General features: G+C 48.0%; 1 protein-coding gene across 1 annotated transcript in view; it reads left to right on the forward strand.

Annotated features, from left to right (window-relative positions):
- LOC105448281 (basement membrane-specific heparan sulfate proteoglycan core protein) overlaps positions 1–7,336 on the forward strand; it is a 159,685-nt gene that overhangs the window by 88,776 nt on the left and 63,573 nt on the right. The window lies entirely within an intron of this gene.

Consider the following 7,336-nt stretch of genomic DNA (forward strand, 5'->3'; position numbering starts at 1 on the left):
GCGCGTTAACTTGGCCATTTACACGCCAGACGCGGGCGGAAAAAAAAAACAAAAAGGTAAAAGGGAAAAGAGGTGCGGAGCGCAACCGGTGGAAGTGCATTTGTGGTCACGCCGGGGTATGATGCATTTATCGACGCTGACAATGTGGCGTCGCTTTACACCTTTACTCTCGCGCATTCTTCGTCTTTGACGCGCGCGAGTTAAGCGAGATTAATTACGCCCGGTCGCCCTGCCGCGCGAAGGTCGAAAATGTTTCGAGGTCGGTGAGTAATACCGGACGATTTATATGGGAGTATATAATGTTAAAGCTATATCGATGCTTTTGACAGCGCTCCGCGCGCGCGCGCGCCGCGAGAAATCTACTCCAGATTAAATCGAAAAAATTTCACCGCCCGGATGCGCGAGCGAAACGGTTTCGGGGACGTTTCCGCGGGAAATCCTCTGTCGACACGGAGTTCAATAATTTAATGTGTGTAACGGCAAACTGCGACCTTCTATTTTTCTTAATTAACCGATACCGGTCGGCGCGCGCCGCGGAGCGTACATGTATTTATTTCGGTACGATAAAAATTATCGATACCGCCATTAACGTTTCACCGTGTTACAAGCACTGCCGGATAAAATTCTCCATTTGCGAGTAAATTATTTAGAAGCGTGCAATTTGCATAAGCAACCACGTCCTATCGATAACAGCGCATCGCTTGACCATGCCTCGAACGACGATAATGAGGGACCAGTCTGTGTTTTAACCCGCTGGATGGTTCGTAAAAGCAACGTGTAAAATATGTCAAGGATGCATCCGCGAGAAACTAACGACTCGAGAATGAACTCGTTCAGCTCTGTTTTAAGATTACGGAAATTCTTTGAAGGATATAAATCTGGCATGGATTATCTAATGCGCGATAATAAATGCACGAGATCGTATCTATATTATACATATAAATTGAAGACTTAGAATTTTACATTTACGAGAGATGAACACTGCTGGATCTCGATGTATATATACATATACAGGAGATATTTTAACATTTATTACTTCATTTGCTAAGGAAGAGATGATGCTAAAGGAAACGTCTTATATCTCAACTGACGTTGAGTTCTACTTTAAATAAAACCGCTATTAAGTTAAGCGCGCAAACTACTGTAAATCTTCGCGCCGCGAAATTGAGGAATGATCGCTATCAAACGTGTTACACGTTGAATAACCGGTCGGACGTGTTGAATATTTGTGATGTCGCGCGATTTTTCCCCGGCCAGCCCGAGCACAGCCTAAATCTTCCGTCGTCGATTTATACGCCCGGCAAATTCGTGCCCATGACGAAGGGTCACTAGGGCCGACCGATAGAGTTTGACGTAACTACGATGTCCGGCGTTCGACCGTGTTTCGACGACGATATGATAACCGGCCCAACAGTCTCTCTCCTCTCTCTTTCTCTCTCTCTCTCGTTCTCTCTCGTTCTCTCTGCCCACCCACGAGTGCCGTAAATAACGGACCAGGTAAAACGAATTGTCGATAAATAAATGTTCGGGTCGTGTATACGTGTCACGTTGTGGACCGACGAGCCCCGGCGATCGTTATTTCATAACCGTTGCGCGCTATCGTTTTCCAACCTGGCCATTCGGGCTGCCGGCCGCGCCGGCCGCCTCCTCTTTGCCGCCATTTATTTGATAACTGACGGACGGCCGTGTGTTCTGTCTCAGAATCGTATTTAGAATTCGTCTGCCACGTCCGCCCGTCCTCCCGCCGCGCACGTCCCGACGGCTCGCTCTTGTTCTCTATACCTCTGCCCTCCCCCGCACGTTTGTCCAATCCAACGATCGATCGACTTTTTAAACTGTCAATATATAGCGAGGTCAATAAACCGGACGACTCGCCGTCCTCCCTCCGACAATTCGGGTCACCCCATAGATTTAGTATCGTGTAATCTGCCGGGTTTCCTATAAATCTTTTGACAAAATGTTTTTTAAAATGTTGCACCGGCGACATGATAGTTATCTCAATTGCATACAATATGCTGCGAGTTTTCAACCGCGCTAACAACGACGTGCTGAAACGACGTGCTGTAATGAAGAGCCTTATCCAATCCATAATAATACAATAATTCAAAAAAGTATAAAGATTACCTACTTTTCATCATTAACTTAGCTTTATTTAAGGCACTTATATATATGCAAATGTTGTAAGAATTGTCGAAACACGTGTCAATATGGAAGGATACGAGAGTTGAGTGATTCAAATCACTCGTAAAACGCCGGGGGCATTTTCGTGTCAAAGATTACCGCGCGGAGCAACCGGACCGAAATGAGCGCCGGCGGCTGTATTTCTATACATCTCCATAGCCCATAATTTTCCTACTATATATCTCCAGTTAGCCGTATCGTAAATACGTTGGACGTAATCGTAAAAACTTTTATCGTTCGCGCGCGCCTTTCTCGGGCCGCGGGTGAAATGGGCGGTTAATAGGGGGGGAGGGGGGGGCTCACACACAAATCGGCCTAAAATTGAGAAGGAGAGGGACCGCGGAGGAAGGAAAAAGGAAGAGAATCTGTCCCTCGCAAAGGCAGACCGTTGAAATCTCTCGTCGAGAGAGACGTATTACGGCCCGCGCCACTCGCGGAGTCTCGCGCGCGAGGATTTTCATTCTTTTTTTCTTTTCGTTTTACGAGAGAGGCCAGACGTATATAAAGTCCCGGCTCTGCGTGGCTCCGTTCTGACGGATATCTTGCCCTCGTCAGATACCGGAGTCACGTGATATCTCTTTATCTACATTCCCGGTATCCTTATTCGCATATTTCATGCGACGGCATCAGCTTTTACGGCACTCGTCGCACCGCGCGAGGCCCCACGGCATCCACGGCGGAGTCGCTGCGACGACGCTCAACGCCGCACAGGGCGGCAAGAAATTAAATTATACTCTCTTTATTGCGGCGGCTTGCGCTGTGCTTGCGCACCCTTACGAGATAACGAGAGAGAGAGACGCCCGTATCAAGCCGGTGTGTATATATATATATATATATATATGAATTAACTGTAACGAAAGATATTCGTATACATATCGTTACGAGATCCGCAATGTATAATTTTCGTGCTAATGCACCGTAAATTTCATTAAGTATACGGTTCGCGCCGTTGCGCAATGCTATTCGCGACGGTGTGGAATCGATATAGGCATCGCGGTTGCATATCCGAATATCCCAGAGAACGTCGAAATGACGTTCTATTATTTCTAACGTCCGGTTCGGCGAAGAACGTGAAAACACGGGGCGCTCCGTCAGCGTGAAGAGAGCATCTTAATCCCCGTCGATCATTCGGGATGAGCGTATGACGGCGAGTTTATTTACAGCCCCCTACCGCGCGTATACGAGCTGTTACATACTGCAGGAGATCGAGTGATGTAAACGAGCGCGCGCGCTTACGTGCGAATAACGTTATCGCGAGCACACCGTTGTGTTGCCCGTTTATTTTTAGATGCTACGTAACGCGTGTATTTGTTAAGGCAACAGACCGCGAGAATTTTCTCATTGCATCGTCGCGTCTGATGATATATTCCCGGGAGATAACGGCGATCCGCTACGACGCGACGCGACGGCCGGGCGTCGGAGCCGCGCTTTGGCGCACGCCAATCGCGCGGATCGTCTAGAGGCGGAGGACAAGAGCCGGTATTCATTTAATCGCCGATCGCTGATTTAATGCCGAACGGCTGGCTCTGATTTTCGTCTAATATACGGGAATCCGTGGGTGTGGATTATTCCGGACTGAGTGCCACATGGTTGGGTAATTCAGTCAACACAAACGAGCGATACAAACGCGCGGATATTACAAAACGTGTTTGAAGATGTGAAGGTGCCTTTCGAGGGTCGCAATCAAAAAGAAATCACGACGTCGGGCCCGTGAAAAAATGCTGGATACAGAACCCGTCAGCGTATTAATTTTATCTCGCTGGACCGTCGTATCTCGTTTCGTCTCGAGTTATTCTCATGTATCCATTTCCGCTCCGTTGCCGCGATACGTCGTCGTCGTCGTCTTCAAGAATATCTGGACATTTCCTCCTCTCGTTTCCTTTCTTTCACAATCAGAAATTTAATCTAATTGCAAATTAATCGCAAATTAATCGTCTTAATTTAAATAAAAGTTACATCGAGCCTTTTAACCGTAACTGTGCGAGATGAAAAATGTGAAATTTGTATTTGGCTGCAGTCTTAAACTTTATTTATCACAGCAAGAAGAAAGCCAAAACGGTAAAATATCATAATTTATAATTGAAAACTGATAAATAAAGATCTTGCCACAAAAGTATGCATCAAATATCCAAACGTTAACGAAAAATTCTCTTTAAACATTAAAAATGAAGAAAATGACATATAGACGGTAACAAATATATACAAAATATCTAAAATTGGAAAAGAGAGCCGGACCATTCTATACGTACTCTCGGTTTAACTATTTAAATTATTCGCTAAAAACCGCTGCCCCTGCCTCGCCCACCCACCGCGCTTCTGTTTAATAATTAAAAGTAATAATTGAATTAGCACAACGAACTCCCGAGCTTGCTGATAATTTTATTTTTATCCACCGCCGATCGCATCCGTTTAATTTAATACATTGGCGCGCAACGTTTCTACGGCGACTCCCGCGCGCACGTGTCGCGCATCTTAATTGCATCGCCGGCGATGCAAATTACAACGCGCTTAGCCCGCTCGGGGGCCGCTTCGGGGAAGCCGCGCGCGGCAAAGAAACGCGCAATTTTACATCGATGTCCTTTCCCTTTCCTCGCGCGCATTCTCGCGCCCGGTCTCGCCCCGGCCCCGCGCCTTATCGCGCCGCGATCCGCACGCGACACGATCAACATTCCGACGGGACGCGAACTCGGTCGCGGAACAACGGGACCGCGTCGCCCCGCTCGTTAAGCACTCCGCGGGGGCTGGTCGAGGCGAGGGGGGGGGCGACAACGATCCCCCCGCAATTGCACGCACGCCACGATCGAAACGAGCGGCGCGGCGGCGAGTAGAAAGGGAACGCCGAGAATGGGATCGCGCGTCGCGTCGCGTCGCGTCGCGTCTCGTGCATAAGATGTACATACGTCGAGTGACATTAAAAAGAAACGACTTGAGACTCGGCGATTAAATGTGACTGCGAGATTAAATCATCGGGCTCGTGTCCCGTTCATTAATGCTGCTATCGAGTTACGTGTGCCAGGTGTGCATCCCGCGCCAGTAAGATGCACTCCTCGTATCCCTTTCTCCTTTCCAGGCGGATTCTACTTCTCGGGGGCCGCAGCTTCGCCGCCCTATCTCCCCGAGAAGAAGGATCTCGCTCTCGCGGACGGGGGAAATGAATATATTTCTGCACACAACGTCGAGACGCGCTCGTCCGCGTGACACAATGAGCGCGTGCGGAGAATTAATGTGCGCGCGAGATATACTTACCCGCGGTTTCTTTTATCTCGACAATTCCACGGAGGATGGCCTACGTTGGCTCGGTACTTGGCACGCACGCACGCACGCACATATCGCGCACGCACGGATTGCATCTTCGTTATACTCTGGAAATTAGCGAATAAAGAACGGCCCCCGCTCGCACATAATTCTCACGCTCTCCGCGAGTAACTCACGATTCTCAGTACGTTAAATTCAAAGCTTTTTATAATTTCACAATTCTCGAAGTAACATTCGCAATCGTCGCGCGCAAGCACCGCGTGATTTCCAGTGCTATTAATAGAGTATATTTAATAGAATGTACATTGAGAACTATTTTCAAAGCCTCCAGTCACGACGGCGTAATTCCCATTAGTCAGCCGCGACCTTTTCATAGGGCCACCAGGTGGAAAAAGATCGTCGTCATCGGGGCACGATAAATTACAATCGTCTTATCGATTGTGACGCGCCGTGCCCGGCTCGATTGTGGACGCGATTGCGTTGCGTTCGCGCGTCGTTTACGCCACCAGGCCAGCCAGGCTAGGCATTGCAGGCGACTCGATCAGGAGTCCATCACCGGCGGGAGTGCAACGCGAAAAAATAGCATAACGGGAGGTCGACCGGGTTACTTTCTAGTTGCCTTGTATGCGCGTATACGCCCGCGCGCTGTCGATATTTCAACGTGCTGTATACGCCGCGATTATAGCCGTCGCGTCGCGTCGCGTCGCGTCGCGCAAGCTGCAGCGCCATGCATCTTGTTACGCGAAATTTACGTGGGTAATAGGGGGCTTTGATTGCGTCGTCAAAATCGCTGCACGAAAGGCGACTAAAGAAGTGTGCTCACGAGGCCCGCAGTCTTTAACATTCAATTAGGGTGACAGCAATATTGTATCATTAATGCCGCAAGTCACAATTCATATAACCACTTTTTGTATTTAAATTATAAATAATTAAATAATACATTTATTAAAATTGTTTCTTAGATAATAAACTCGATCGAAAAAACTCTAATCGCAGCTGTATTCCTGTTACAAGCGAGATCTATCAAATTTTGCAGAGTAAAGTTCTTATCAGCGCGAGGACAAGTTCAATGACACGTTTCCATTTTAATTTTAGATCAAAGCATTAACTGGCTTCTATTAAAGCAAGATATGCATGGCGGGGTCATTGAATAAAATATTTGTCGAGGGCAGAGGCACTCCAGAAATAGGGGTACTGATTACAGGAGACTTCAATTAGACCGTTTCGGATTCACGCATGATTCAACGCTGACAGCGTCCCGCCGCCGTGTAAACATTTAAACAGCGGAATTATTAAATGGATTAAATGACTCCGCGAGACCAACGCGTTAATTATGCCGACTCGTCGCAGTTATACGACAGAAATCCGCGTGGTTTCAAGTAACCGTGACGCGAAAGTAATAATGTTAACAACATTTCACAAGAACGCACAGTCCGCGTTTATGGATTTAAATGAAAATACATTACTACGATGCGTTTGCGTCCCCCGGGCGATCGAGGCGGCTCTCCCCGGCGGGCGCTCTCATAAGAGAGTACCCCCGATGGTTCTTTTTTTTGTATTTTAAGTCCGACATTCGATACGATTACGCGTATTTTTTGTTAACTACGCTCCTCTTTTCCATTACGAAGCCACGTCGCGTAATTCACCGGCCTCCGCGAAACGCGTCGGATTCTTCGATCTTGCGCGGATTCAACAGCGCAAGAGCCGGGGGGGAGCTCTCTCGTTCGTCCGCAATCTGCGAAACATTCAAAGAAACAAAAGCGTCGCGCAATCTCGATTCGAATCTCGCTGCCCGCGAGATTCCTCGTTCCATCGCACCCCGCGAAAATTTAATTGTATCGGCCGATTTCTACTTTCCACGATGATCATCGCGTTTCTTTTTCCCCCCTCCTTCCCCCCC

The sequence above is a fragment of the Wasmannia auropunctata genome, unplaced genomic scaffold (genome assembly GCF_000956235.1).
Source record: "Wasmannia auropunctata unplaced genomic scaffold, wasmannia.A_1.0 LD336088.1, whole genome shotgun sequence".
Classification (NCBI taxonomy): domain Eukaryota; kingdom Metazoa; phylum Arthropoda; class Insecta; order Hymenoptera; family Formicidae; genus Wasmannia; species Wasmannia auropunctata.